At 38.7% G+C, this 14,067-nt stretch overlaps 2 long non-coding RNA genes and 1 other non-coding gene across 3 annotated transcripts in view; 2 read left to right on the top strand and 1 right to left on the bottom strand.

Annotated features, from left to right (window-relative positions):
- The first annotated feature begins 95 nt into the window (after positions 1–95).
- On the top strand, positions 96–4,072 carry LOC137850721 (uncharacterized). The gene is made up of 2 exons (XR_011092771.1): positions 96–236; positions 3,799–4,072. It is a non-coding gene; the product is annotated as an uncharacterized lncRNA (long non-coding RNA).
- Positions 3,639–3,707, top strand: LOC137852849 (small nucleolar RNA SNORD123). Its single transcript, XR_011094076.1, has one exon. It is a non-coding gene; the product is annotated as a small nucleolar RNA SNORD123 (small nucleolar RNA).
- The window catches only part of LOC137850723 (uncharacterized), an 89,427-nt gene continuing 79,366 nt past the window's right edge, over positions 4,007–14,067 (bottom strand). Inside the window, exon 3 of the long non-coding RNA XR_011092773.1 lies at positions 4,007–4,703. This is a non-coding gene — a long non-coding RNA (uncharacterized lncRNA). The remainder of the gene's footprint in view (positions 4,704–14,067) is intronic.

Below are 14,067 nucleotides of genomic sequence, written 5' to 3'. Positions count from 1 at the left end.
GCCGGGGCTGCGGGAGGGATTGCGGGACCCCCCAGCTCTGCCCCAGACCCCGGGAGTCGCGGAGCCCGCGGGCAGCGGGAGCCCCGGCCCCCTCCGGGGCATTTTGGGGAAGAATTAGATGCTTTCTCCGCCCCTTCCCCTGGAGCACGGAGCGACGTGTCAGCCCCACAGGGTGCCGGAGAGGGCCGGCGGCGTGGACGGGCCGGTGAGACGTGGCACCGAGGCATCTTCCCCAGGTACGTGGCCGAGCTCCCGCTGCGTGCCTTTTGGTGCAGCCCGCACATCTGTGTTAAAGCTCAGGGTTGTTTTCGTTCGTCCGTATGTTTTAATGAATGCCATCAAAGCTTTTTTTTTTTTTTTTTTTTTTATTTCCTTCTCTCTCTCATGGCAGCATTTGCATGCTTCTGCTACGAACCGCAGCACAAACTGGCTTGTGCTGTTTGCAGCGAGACCTCCATTTAGACGGCTAAAAGCAGCGAGAGTTTATTAAAACAAACAAAAACGTGGAATTGATCCATGCTAGAGTAATCCCTTGAAAATATACTTAATTAAAACAGCTAGAGTCAAAACTTATCTGAGCGCCAAAATGTTGCAAAGCCAAAGAGCTTGAAACATCCAGCACAGGGGAGAATGCAACTTTGGCTACGTGATAAAAGAAACTTTTTCAAGGAGAAATGTTAATGAAAGTTTGTAATTACCATCAAAAATGAAGCTTTGGAATTTGGAACATCCTTACTGATTGTTTGTTGGTATGGAGGAAAAAAAGGCACAAAAAATACCAAAGGCCAACATTTTTTTCCATCCCAGTCATATAGCCCTGAGAGTCAAGGATGTTTCCTTAGTTGTAACGATACTGTTTTGTAAGACAGCAATGTAATGAATATTTATGGAGCATCGCGTTCCTGTGAAATTTCCTCATCTCTAGAAAATAATTCTAAGAATTCATTTAACAACTGAAAAGTGCTATCAAAGTAACTGCAGGTATAGGATGATTCATATACACACCCCATTAAGTTGTTTGCTGTGTTTTTAAGATGTATCTGTCCATATTGGAAAGTCTCATGTTTTGTCTATGTCTTCATCTATTACAATAACTTTAGACTTTTCCTTTTTAAATAGGAGATATGTTTGTTCTTCCAACTGTTGAAAGAAAAAGAAATATATATATATATATATCACTACTTCAACAATGAAAGGTAGACACAGTATAGGCAAAACCCACTGCCAGAAAAAAAAATAAATCATTAGCACCCAGAGTGATGCCTACTTGCGTACTTTAGCCCCTAACAATTCCTCTGCAGTTTGGCTATGAAAGAATGGGTATACAAGTTAAAAGAATAACTGAATAAATAGGAGACCTTTATAGCTATAATATGATACCTGGTTAATGATATACAGTGTGTCCTAAGAAAAACTACATTGAAATCATACTTTATATCACTTCCAGAGGTTTTAAGTCATGTGCTTTATAACTAACTACCAATCTCAGGCAAGAGCAACGGTAAAGTCAATGATTAATGATATGCCACTTGATTTTGCTTTGAGAAGCTCATGGTCAAAGATCTAAGATGTATGAAATTGGTCATGAGATCAACTGTATTTGAGCTAAAGCTACCAAATGTTATATAATTTAAACTCTAGGTCTAAGTGCAGAGTTAAATCAGGTGAGTTGAGAGAGCAAGATAAGCAATTTTAGGCAAAGCAATCCCCAGACATATTATAATTATAATAAACCCATGCAATCAGGAGCTAGTTCTTTGGATGGTGTCTGTATAGGTACCTTGTACCATGGTGTCTCAGTTCTAGGCTAAGCCTCTGTGTGCTACTACACCCAAAATAAGAAAGGATACCCTAATGTAATCCAGATGTATTACCCTGAGGACAGGGAAGAAAGAAGCAGCTGCTATATGATCTAAGGAAGAAAAAAGCCTTCACAGGGCCAAGTCACAGTTCCATCCAGCCTTCCTTCCAGTATGGACCTCCTCCTCCTTTGCCCTCTATTTTCCTGCCATATTTCTGGCTGACACTAATTCTTGATCCTTGCTTACAAGGAAACAGAGCCTCAGATGTTACAGGGTGGCAGCATGCAGTCAGGCAGTGCAGTTGGAAGAGGAAAGGCTGCACAGCATCTTCAGGCTTTCGTCCAGCTTGGTGGGAAGCCAGGTTTCAGCTCCTCCCTGTGGTGCCAGGATATAAGGAGCAATAGAAAGCAGCAAAGGGGGTGGATTTCCATCTGTTCAGGTAGGAAAGCCACAGTGTAAAGGAAGGCCTGTCTCCACACTACTCATCAAGAGCACCTTGAATAGTAGGGCTGTCTTTTGTCATTTAGGAAAACACAGTCAGGCACTGTAAGCACAAAGTTTAAGTTAGGCTAAAAGGGGGAAGGACAAAAAAAAAAAAAAAGAGGGAAGGAGGAGTTAGCTTCAAACTGAGCCTTGTGCTGCGCTTTATGCTTCAGTCATGGTGAAAATCCCAGCTTGCTTCACAACACCAGAGTTCAAAGGTTTTATTACCATTGCATTATTATTATTTTTTTCACTCCATTGGAAACACCAGTTGTGTTTTTTTTTTTTTTCAATCACATCATCTGCTACTCAGAAGAAACTCTCCTGATAACTGCAAACTCTCCCAAACAGAGCAGCTGGAGCACGGCACACGTGAACAAGTTCCCTCTCCCAAACTAGTTCTAAAGAACCCAGCATCTATTCAGTCCTGTATCTTGAGTCCACCTCACTTATTCAGCCTCGCTGAGAGACCTTTCATCAGGTCTACACTACTGTCTCTTCCTTCTTTCCCACTGAGATACAATAAAGCATTTGGCCAGCTGCATTTCTGTGGTGTGAGCCTTTCCCACCTGCATTTGGCAAAGTCATCCTCCATGGCTGGATCACCGTGACTCTGCTGCATTTAAATGTCAGGGGCTTCTGATGTTGTTATGAGTACAACTATGAATGGCTTCTCCACCCCAGGAAAGCAGGTGACCCAGAGAATTGAAATTTGCCATCCTCAGGCAGTTCCAGCAGGGAAGTATGCTGTTAAAAAGCAGGACAGGCAAGGCTGTAGCTGTGCATCCCTAGTAGCATGTTCCCCAGTAGCAGACATTAGACAAGTTCAGACTGAGCAAAAATTTTATTTGTCTTAGCAAAAGACACCATAGCAATACTTGCTTTAAATCACAGGGAAATAAATGTCAGTTGCAAACTCTCTTCTGTTTTTGTCAGATGATTGCCTCACATTATGTGCTGTATCTAAAGGTTACGCTGTCTAGCATCTGTAATATCTCTGAGTTAGGAACAGTGAGATGAGATTCTAAATTACTTGACTTTTGAGAGCTAGGTGTGCTTCTGATGAGTTTTTATTTACTGTTTGTGATCAAAAGAGAGAATAAAGCAGTATTTCTCATGGTATTTGTATGATTAAGGCTCTTTATAACAAATGCTTAAGGTGATATTTTCAACGCAACTATAAAACAAACAAATGTGCACTTGCATTTATAAATGTGTTCTGTGAGCTCATTTTGGTAATTGCCTCTTTCTTTTCATTAAAGTCTCTGACAGATAAGGCAGTTAAAGGAGTTGTTATATCAGCATTAAATAAGGGCCATCTAACTTCAAGTCCCTAAAAGCAGTCGGATATTTGGTGAAAATGATGAATTCTGAGGTACTGACTCATGTGACCTGAAAATGCCATCCATTTCCTGATTCACCTTCATATCATCTCTAGAAAAAGAGGAATATTTTACAATGAATACATGCAGTCAAACAATTTTTTTTGTGTCTGTGTTTTTCTATCTTTCAGCCACTTCTCTGAACTGATGTCTTCAAAATGAAGAGCAAGAACGAAGGTGAGAAGGTCCTTACCTGCGAAAGTGAGAACGAAGAACGCCTTGGATAAATCAAAAAATTTGAGGAATAGAAATAATGGGAAATATTTATAACTCTGGTCTCTTGAATAGGCTAGAATCTGGAATGAATTTATGAAAAGTTAAAAACCTACACAGGCTCTATTGCAATTGAATCTAGATACAGGATTATTTTATTAAATACATAATAAAGATATCAGTACGTCTTTACCTCTGCTTCGGATAATAATACATTCTGTTGTCTTCAGCCTTGCACAGATTTCTTATATAGGCTAATTTAATTTCACCTTAATTTTTTAGTTGTTAAACCCAAGACACCTCCTTAAATCAAGCTAGGATGTGCATTTAGCAATCCATTAGTTGGTTCCTCAATGTCTATAGGTTTATGATCATTAACAGTGGAACCCTGTGTTTCTACATCTCCAACAGTGCAAGTGGGATTTGGACAAAGGGTACATATATATGAACTTACCACTGACAGATTCTGAAAGCACATAATCTAGAGCTTAATTAGACTAAAGGCTTTTGTGACGGTCTTTTAGGGGCAATGTGGGTAGAGACAATACTTGGCATAACTCCTACCTTCACAGAATTAGAACATCACAAATTTTAGAAGAGATCTTAACCAGCTGTGTAGCCCTCATACTTGGGCAGTATTTCTGTGGCACTCTGATATAGCATTAGTAGCCCTAAAACTAATTTACCCCATGAAAGTACACCAAACAAGCAGTGAACGACAGGCAATTAGGAGTGCTGTGTGAAAGGGGACAGCAACAATGGAGGTTACAGGTCCAATCTTAGTGATATTTTCCTCTCTTGCTCCTACACTCTCTTCACTTGCCTGTAAGGAAAAAAAAAAAAAAAGTAAAAATAAACTCGATGGTATGATTTGCAACTAGTCCTTTTAGTCTGGAACTGTTAAAACACAATGCCTAACACTTTGAAAGTTTCTATAGAAATACCATTAGGCAAAGACAAAAGAGAAAATAAATTCAAGCTAATTAATGTTTATCACTTAGAAACACACACACACAAAAAATGCTTTTTGGGCTTACTTTGTTGACTTTACTTTCATACTAAAACATCCACCTCAAAGTCTGGTCTTCTGTGCCATCATTAGACTAATTCATTGCAGAACAGAGTGATACTACTGTAATAAGGTGCCCACTTCATTCCAGATTTGAAAGGAAGCCCAGCAAGTAGATCTGCAAAGTTTTTGCTGCACTTCTGAATTTAGCAGCTCTGTTCTGTCTGTCCGTGTTCAAGGTCAAGCATCTAAGTGTCAACTATATTTGAGGAACATTCCTCTACCAAGTGCCATTTATAAGAGCAGATGCTGCGGGCCGTGAATTATGGATAGCGGGTATTGGTCTCACATAATTTATTGACTGCTGTCAATAGCCCTGTTTACATCTGATCCCTGCCCCAAATCCCTCCCATATGGTGCACAAGTATCATTTTCTGATATTTTTCAAAGATCATCTATAAGGTCATCTATGAGCAGCACCAAGAACAGACCACAGGGCCAGTGACACAGCACCATCACTGTGCAAAATCTGCATTGAACTAAACTCTCTGCAGCTATACCTTTAGTCGTTATGCAGTCTCTGTCTCAAAGTGATGCTCAGAACAAAGGCATCCCACCATTTCCTAAGTGGTTGAGAACTTCGTTAGAAAAGTATAGTGCATCTGTTCTTTGCAGGTAGTCCATTTAACAGTATACAGCCATTTCCTACGATATGTTCTTCTTCCGTTCAAATCTGCATAAGTCAATCCACATCGTGGCTTTGTCAGGAAGATGATATTCCTCAATGAGAGAAAGTAGGAAGCAGCAGTGTCGCAGGAAGGTAGAATTAATATGCACTGGGTGATCCTAATTCTAGTGCTACCTAACACTTGAGTGTTTAACTTCTTGCCTTTAGCATTCTGCTAACATCAGATGTTGGGTATGAATTGAATTATTAAATTCATTTAATATTGCTTTCCATAGCCTGTAACAGTTGTAATTATCAACATTATTTAAATCAAATACATTGTATTCAAAATGTTTTAATTGATTTTCTTTGTATTTTGGTTAATAAAAACCACTCAATTGAAAATACTGTGGTTTAATTATTTGTAGTTTTGGCTGGACAAATTAAAAGGTGAAAGAGACTGTTATGAAGCACAGAACACCAAGCCTGAGTCAGCCTCAGGAACTCAGAATTTGATTCTTCAAACCCAAAGTTTCTGAAAACAATTCTCCTTCCGAAAAAGTTAGCAGGAGGAGAGAGATTCAGCCATAACATCAGAAAGCAATCACCATCATTTCTTTTCAGTTATCCTGGCTCCACTGAGAGCTTGTTTTTTTTCTACATAAGGAGATTTGGAGTTCATAGACCATGTTAGAGTAAAGAAGCTGAAATTAAGTTAACCTTATAAGTCTATCATCATGCTTTAAATACTACCAGAAAACACATGAAGGAGACCAAGACTGAAATGTCTACACACCTTGAAGTACCTCATCTCTAATGGACTTCATTCAGAGAAGAAAGTGGGGGCCTGTGAAGGGGTAAGCATGTTCACCAACCTACATAAACAAAATAAGGCCTGTCGCTGTTGATTTTTTCATCAGCCATGTGTTTGCAAAGACTCAAAGACTTTAAAGGCTGACATTTTTAAAGTAGTTGTAGCATAACAAAAACATTAATTTGCATTAAAATGACAGATTTCAATTGGTTTTGGCAGCTGTGGACAGACAATTTAATTAAAAAGACAAGAGTGAAGCAGACCAAAAATACATAAGAACTACATGGCTAGTGCTGTTGTCTTCATTCTGATAAACAATTCCTTCTGTTACAAAAAAGAGAGTGTTAAAAACAGGACTCAGTCAACAAGTGGGGAAAAAAAAAAAAAACTTGCATGATCTCAAAAAAAAAAAGTCAAAAAAATGACATTTTCGTCCAACCGCAGCCCAAAGAAAGCAGGCACTGGACATTGTAGGTGATTATCAGCTTCTGTTTGTGGCATGATCAATCATCTAGCAAAATTAATAAATAAATAAATGAAACATCTATTCATTAGCATCACGTTTGGGAAGAGTTTTATGGAGCAATTTCTCCATGACACAGAAGCAAATGTCATAACTGCTGTATGTGGAAGCAAGCAGTTCCGTGAGAAGATCTACCGAAGCCTGCATTCCCTAAGCTGTGTCTTAACGTCCGAATAGTGAAACCCTCAGATCCTCCTGCTTTCCATACACTCAGAAATATGTGCCCTGCACCTTTTTTATTAGATATACTATTTTTCTGAAATTACACCAACAAAGCAAATATGTATGCCCAAAGTATAATGAAAGACCACCAAATAAATATGCTCTATCACCATCTTTGCTCTCCCTGATTTCCCTCCTTCTGATTTGTGAGGCACCACTGTTAAAGGCAGGGGCAACAAGGCCAAGATTTTTGTATAGGATAGCCACATGTAGACAATCTTTTTAAAGAGAAGTGGTCTCAGTAAGCAACCTCACTTAGAGGAACTAAGCAGAGAGCAGCTCCAAAACACAGATGGTAAATTTTGTCACCTTTTTGCTGGTTCAGTAAGTTCAGAGTAGTAACTCAGGTTTGGTCTAGGTGTATTAACTCTTGGTTTTCTAAACTACTCAAATTGCTAAGGTTTTTTTTTTTTGTGGTGGTGGTATGTTGTGGCTTTTTTTTTTTTTTAATTGTTGTTGTTAAAAAGGGAAGAGATGTGCTACAGTTTGAGGCAAATGCACATGAATTAGAAAAGTTTTTTGTGACCATTTGCTTTGAATCTGCTGCTGTGACCAAAATAAATTTGAACTGATAGAATACGGCTGTTTATATAATTTTACTTCTCAACATCTGAGGAAATTACAAGATTAACATAATTTCCAAATACTTCTATTCAGCGTTTAATGGCTGACATTCCCAGGGTCAGCAGGCATGGAGCTGAGATGTGGAATGTCTGGACATTCTTTACAGCACAGTACCAGGAAGAACCTTCATGAGGCTAACTCAACAGGATTTTTCTTCCCTGGTAGATGCAACAAGAACATCTATAAACATTTTTAAAGTTTTGGTCAAGAGTAAATGCTTGGCAAAGATTTTTCTGACTTCACTTGGAGTTAGAACAGATTGTATCATTTCTAGGTTTGCATGACCAAAAGCCTTTTAAGGAATCAAACTGCCTACCTTTTCTTGCACGCCGATAGGATTTGCAATTAGAGGAACATTGTAGGTACTGTAAATAAATAGAGCTCAAAGCTCTCACTATGTGACATCTTGAAGTACATTGCAAGTCTTAAAAGTGACACAGTGTGAAAAAGTACCATCTAAGACTGAAGTAATTATATTCTGCTTGGAATTCTTTATGAATAAACTGACAAAACAAAATTCAAATGCATATTACATATAGCAATATGACTAAAGAAATCAGCAAGGAAAGACTTAAAGGGTAGCAAAATACTCTTTGGATTTCTTAGCTGACATCAGGAAAGCAAACCATAATTTTCTGTTCTCATTTTAAATGATGCTTTTCCTTTCAGTTCTAGTATTCAGATCACTTAGTCAAAAATACAGATAAATAACCTACATTCTATGTTTGATAACTGTGTTACATCAATAGTACATTTTGCCTTTTATCTGTTTAAGAGCACCACAATACTGGTTGCTGCTGACACTGCATCATCATCTATAAATATCATGCCCTGGAAAACAACAGAAGAGTTGATGTCTCTGTGTGTATTCACTCACATTGTTGTTAGCACAACAGGACTCTAGTTTGGCTTGGATCTACCACTGGGTGTTACTGTTACATATATAATAAATAATTGATAACAGTCCTACTGTCTGATTGAAAGTTGCATGCTGTGAATACCTGGGAACACTGTTAAAGATAAACTCTTCAAATGTGATAAGAAAAAGCCATAGGTGTTCAGATACTAAGGAGAGATACAGAGATCTGAGTTCTACACCACCATCAGGATCTAGGAATGCAGTGTTTAACTATATCTAGCTAAAAGGACCTTAGGGGTACATTTCGTTTCTCAGAAATTAGCTACCTGACAAACATGTCTTTTCTTGGTACTTATTTTCTCCTTTGTCTTATAACTCTCTTCCCTGTAACTGATGGAAGTGCTGAAGGAATGAACAAGTCCTACTAATTGTTTTTTTTGTTGTTTTTTTTTTTTTTAGGGGGGTAAGATTATAAACGAAAACACATTTGACTAAATCCTGTGGAAAATGTAATTTGTTATGTCACAGCAATCACTCAGCATGTGTGCAGCTGGGTTTGATGATACCAGACCCTGCTTGTTATAAAATCAATACCAATGGCCTCAAGAAAGGAAGGGAAGATGAAGAAAGACTGATGGTTTGTGGACTTAAATCAGTTTAGGTCATTGGAAACTAAAAGGGAATATTTTAACTTGCCAATTAATTACTTTTTCAATGCCAAGACCAAGGAGTGGAAGCCAAATTAATGTCTTCTGTCTCATTTCAGAAACATTCCATGTCTTTTACCAAAGTCCTTTGGATTATTACAGAATAGAGAAGGGGGAAAATGTTGTGCTATATGTATATATATACATGTATGTATAATTTAAAACACTTCCTAAAAAGAATGAGAGCATAACAAATATTAAACACAGCATTTTCAGTGACACTTTCCATAGGCCAACTTCCCACTCAACAGGAAGTAGTACACCACTTCTAAAAATTAATCAATGCCCTATTTGTTTGTGTTAGTTCAATTTAAGGTGACCTTATTAGAAAAGTTCCATCTTGGAAAAATCCATGATTGCCTGGATCAAAACAGGAACAATTTTATTCCTCCAAACATTTATTACTGCCAGCATAACACTGAAAGCATAGCAGAAGCACTACAGTCACAGTGCAAATAAGGCTGATGCCCACAGGACCCCACCAAGCTGTCAGCCACTAATGTTGGACCAGGAGCTCTGACTGCACCATTTTTCTCCACTTTTCTCTAAACCACTTTTCTCTAAATACTGGGTGAACAAGTGTACAATGGTCTGCAAGTTCTGCAAAGTAGTAGTAACAAAGGCCAACATTAATAGAGAATCATAACTCTTCATGAAACTCCCCCTATGGTATCTCCTGATCATGCCCTATAGCTGGAAGACGGAGGACTCTAGGCCAAGCTCAGCTCAGCTCCACAGTTGAAAGCCAAAACCAAAGAAGGAAAAGCAGAAACTCTTAGCAGAGCATATTCACTGGTGTGGGTGCTCACCTATATCTTGTGTTTAGAGCCAAAGGACTACTTGGTACAAAGGAAAAATAAGTGAAAGGGAAGCAAAGATTAAAAGCAAACAGATGAAGAAAAACATCAAGGTACAAAAAAGGAAAAGGTAAGGAGAAAGCAAAAAGGCAAAAAGATGGCACTGGCCACTGTCATGTCAGACAACAAAAAAGGCTTATTCAAGCATATCAATGGCAGGAAGAGGTCAAAGGAAAACATTGGACTAACATTTGAAGTGAATGATCACGTAACAAGGAAGGATGATGAAAAAGCAGAGGCATTTAATGCCCTTTTTTTTTTTTTTTTTTTTTTTTCCCCTCAGTATTTAATAGTAACTACTGATCTGCCTGGACCTCAGACTTAGAAGGTCATGACTGAATGAGCAGTGACTTTCCACTGAAAGGGAATGGCTGTATCAGCTCAATGTTCATTAGTCCATTGGGCCAAGTGGGATTCACCCCAGAGTGCTGAAGGAATTAGCAGATGTTACAGCTGGACTCCCCCTCAACAAGCAAAGGTTACAGGAGTCTGGGGAGGTCTCTGCTGACTGGAAGCTAGCCAATGTTATACCCATTTATAAAAAGGGCACAAGAAAGACCCAGGAAACTACAGACATATTGGTCTAACCTCAGCCCCTGGAAAAGTTATGGGGAAGATTGTCCTGGGGCATACTGAAAGGCATTTAAAGAACAAAGCTGTTATCAGGTATGGTTAATATGGATTCATCAGGGGAAATTCCTGCCTTAGTAATTTGATCCCCTTCTATGATAAGGTCACTCACTTGGTAAGTGAAGGAAAGGCAGCAGGCATAATCTTTCTGGATTTTACTAAGGCCTTTGATATCATCCCTCACAGTATCCTTCTGGACAGACTGTCCAACTGTGAGGTGAACAGGTGCATGCCACTCTGGGTGATGAACTGACTCAGTGGTAGAGCTCAAATGGTTGTGACGAATGGGGCTACATCTGGCCAGTGATGTTCCCCAGGGCTCAATTCTAGGGCCAGTCCTGTTTAACATTTTTATCAGTGATCTGTATGCAGGAGTAGAGTGCATCCTCAGTATGCTTGCTGATGATACTGAACTGGGATGTGCTGTGGATTCCCTGGAGGGATGAGAGGCCTTCCACAGGAATCTAGATAGAGATCTAGATAGGGATCTAGGTTGGAGCACTGGTCAATCATTGACAGCATAAAGTTCAACAAAGGAAAATGCCAGGTTCTGCACCTGAGATGGAGTATTGCCAGACACAGGTAGACTGGAAGATAAGTGGCTGGGGAGCAGCTCAGCCAAAATGGACCTACGGGTGCTGATGACAGCAGGCTTAGCATGAGCCAGCAGTGTGCACTGGCTGCCAAGAGGTTAAGCTGCATTTTGGGGTGCATTAAACAAAGCATAGCCAGCTGTCAGAAAAGGTGATTCTCTCACTATCTTCAGCATTGGTGAGTATATTAAGATAACTTGCAAGTGTCCATGGGATGGCAACAAAGCTGGTAAAGAAGCTAGAAGGCATGTCCCCTGAGGAGAGGCTGAGGACATATGGGTTGTTTTGTCTGGAGAAGAGGAGGCTGAGAGGTTACCTCAAGGCTTTCTGCAACTCTCTGAGGAGGGGAAGAGCAGAGGGAGTCACTGGTCTCTGCTCCCTGGTCACCAGTGACGTGACAGGCAGGAACAGCATAAAACTGTGCCAGGGAGGTGCAGACTGGACATGAGGAAAATGTCTTTACTTTGAGAGTGGTCAAACACTGGCACAGACTTCCTGGTAAGGTCGCTGATGCCCCATGTCTGTCAGTGTTCAAGGGGTATTTGGACAATGTCCTCAATGCTTTAACTTTCAGTTAGCCCTAAAGTGGTCAGGCAGTTGGACTAAATGATCTTTGAAGGTCCTTTCCGAATGAAATATTCTATTCTATTCTCTTTCCTGTCCTTGTATCATATGAAAGAGTAAAGGGTCATTCCCTATGTGCCTTCTCCAGACTTCATATGATTCTTTGAATCTCAATTTTCTGTCTTCTCAGCCTCCTCTTTCTGGCCAAAAACTGCAAACATCATTTTAGGCTCAGGATGCTACGGATTTCTTTTCTATTAATTCCTAACATTTTCTATTTTTGACCACCACTGAGAGTCAAGCTGATATTTTCACAGAACTGCCTCTTGCAACTCCAGTATCTTGTTCCTGAATAACAACAGCACGTTTAGAATCTACCACTGCTTGTGCAAAGTTAAGGTTGTTTCCTTCTGTGTGCATCCCATTACACTTATATAAGTGGAATTTCATCCCCCCTCTTAACATCCACTCAAGCTATATTCTGAGGTCTTTCCACAGAATTTGTAGTTGTTCTTCATCTTTGCCATCCACAATAACTCAGTATCATCAGCGTTTGCCCAATTGCCTCTTGCAGTACATGAAGAATGACAGATGAATTTTCCTCAGAGTGTATTAAACAAAAATGCCAATATTCATCTCACAAACACCTCAGCAAAATGCTATAAAATGTTGTTCCTATTCCATTGCGATTTTTGACTAAATTGGGAAAAAAAAAAAAGTCAGGATTACTACTTTAACACAGAGAGTTTGGGATTTCTTAACAATTTTCTACTGCTTGTATTCTTTCCTTGAAGAACAGCATAATGGTCTACGAGATTATTACACATTCAGATCAAAATGATTATTTTGAGCTGTAACTTTAAGATTCAGTGATGAATACTGACAAGAATTTTTTGAGCTTGATGTTTTGACCAAAAAAAAAAAAAAAAAGTCAAAATTACAACTGGCATTCAAGTACTTTAAACAATGGTCAGATAGTGAGCCTGGTTATTTCTAGAGCTCCGCAGCTCCGCTGTGGTTACTTAGGAACTGAAATACAATGCCATAGTCGTGCCAATGAAAACCATCAATTGTGAATGCAGAGCACCAGACTAACTCACAGTTTGCATCACTGCAACTCATTTCAACTTACAGTTACAGTTATGACTGGCAACAAGTTTAAAACATACACGCAACAGATGATTTAATTTTTTTGGTCAACATGTACTAAGGAGATTCAAATTTCAGACACAAATCTCCCAATATATATATTGGATGGTATTTCCCCATACTTCTTATTTGTCATTTCAACCAATAAAATAGTAAGTTGCATTTATATAAATATGCAATTTCAAAAAAAGAAAAAACCCTAACTATTATCTCAGATAAATGAGGAAACCTAACAAGTGGGTTTATGATGAAAAAAAAAAAAAAAAAGTATGATTAAATAATTCATCTGCAGAAAAGCTTAGTTAAATAGTTAAATTCTTAATGTAATGTCTCTTTGGCTTCTGAATACATTAAAAAAAAAAAAAAAGAACAAATCTGTGATCAAAAAGAAAAAAAAAAAACAAGTTGTAAAAATTAGAAGTAAACAGAATGTGTTGTTGAAAAGAAGAAAAAAAAAACAGCTTTAATATAATTTCAAGGTACATGATTCTCTTCAGATAATTCCTATTTTCAGTGATTCAATGATTAAATTAATGCTGAGAGGGAAAGTGTGACTGGGTCATTGCTTCCAGCACATTATGGGCCCATAGCTGTCTGCATTTCCTTTCCCTTTTTTCAGATATTTAAGAAAAAAAAAATCAACAGGTAGCACTTGAGAGACAGAATGGAGCGAACGCTGTACTCTAAGACAGAACTTAATATGCAGCCAACATACAGGACTGGACTTTTAAGACAAGCTGTTTCCCTTTATCACTTTAATTCTACCTGGCTCCGTAGAAAAGTTTTAGCTGACCAAGATTATTCATCCTACTGTAAAGGCTCCACCAATTTACACATCACTCTTCCCTTAAAAGGCTATTAACATTGCCATTTTAGGCTAATGCATAATTATCACTACTATTTTAACCATTATGCATAACTATCACTATCATTTTCTACATAATTGTCACTACCACAGAAAATACAAAA

The sequence above is a fragment of the Anas acuta genome, chromosome 2, assembly GCF_963932015.1.
Source record: "Anas acuta chromosome 2, bAnaAcu1.1, whole genome shotgun sequence".
Classification (NCBI taxonomy): Eukaryota; Metazoa; Chordata; class Aves; order Anseriformes; family Anatidae; genus Anas; species Anas acuta.
Note: the sequence above shows the minus strand (reverse complement) of the source record. Positions and strands in the feature narration are given on the sequence as shown.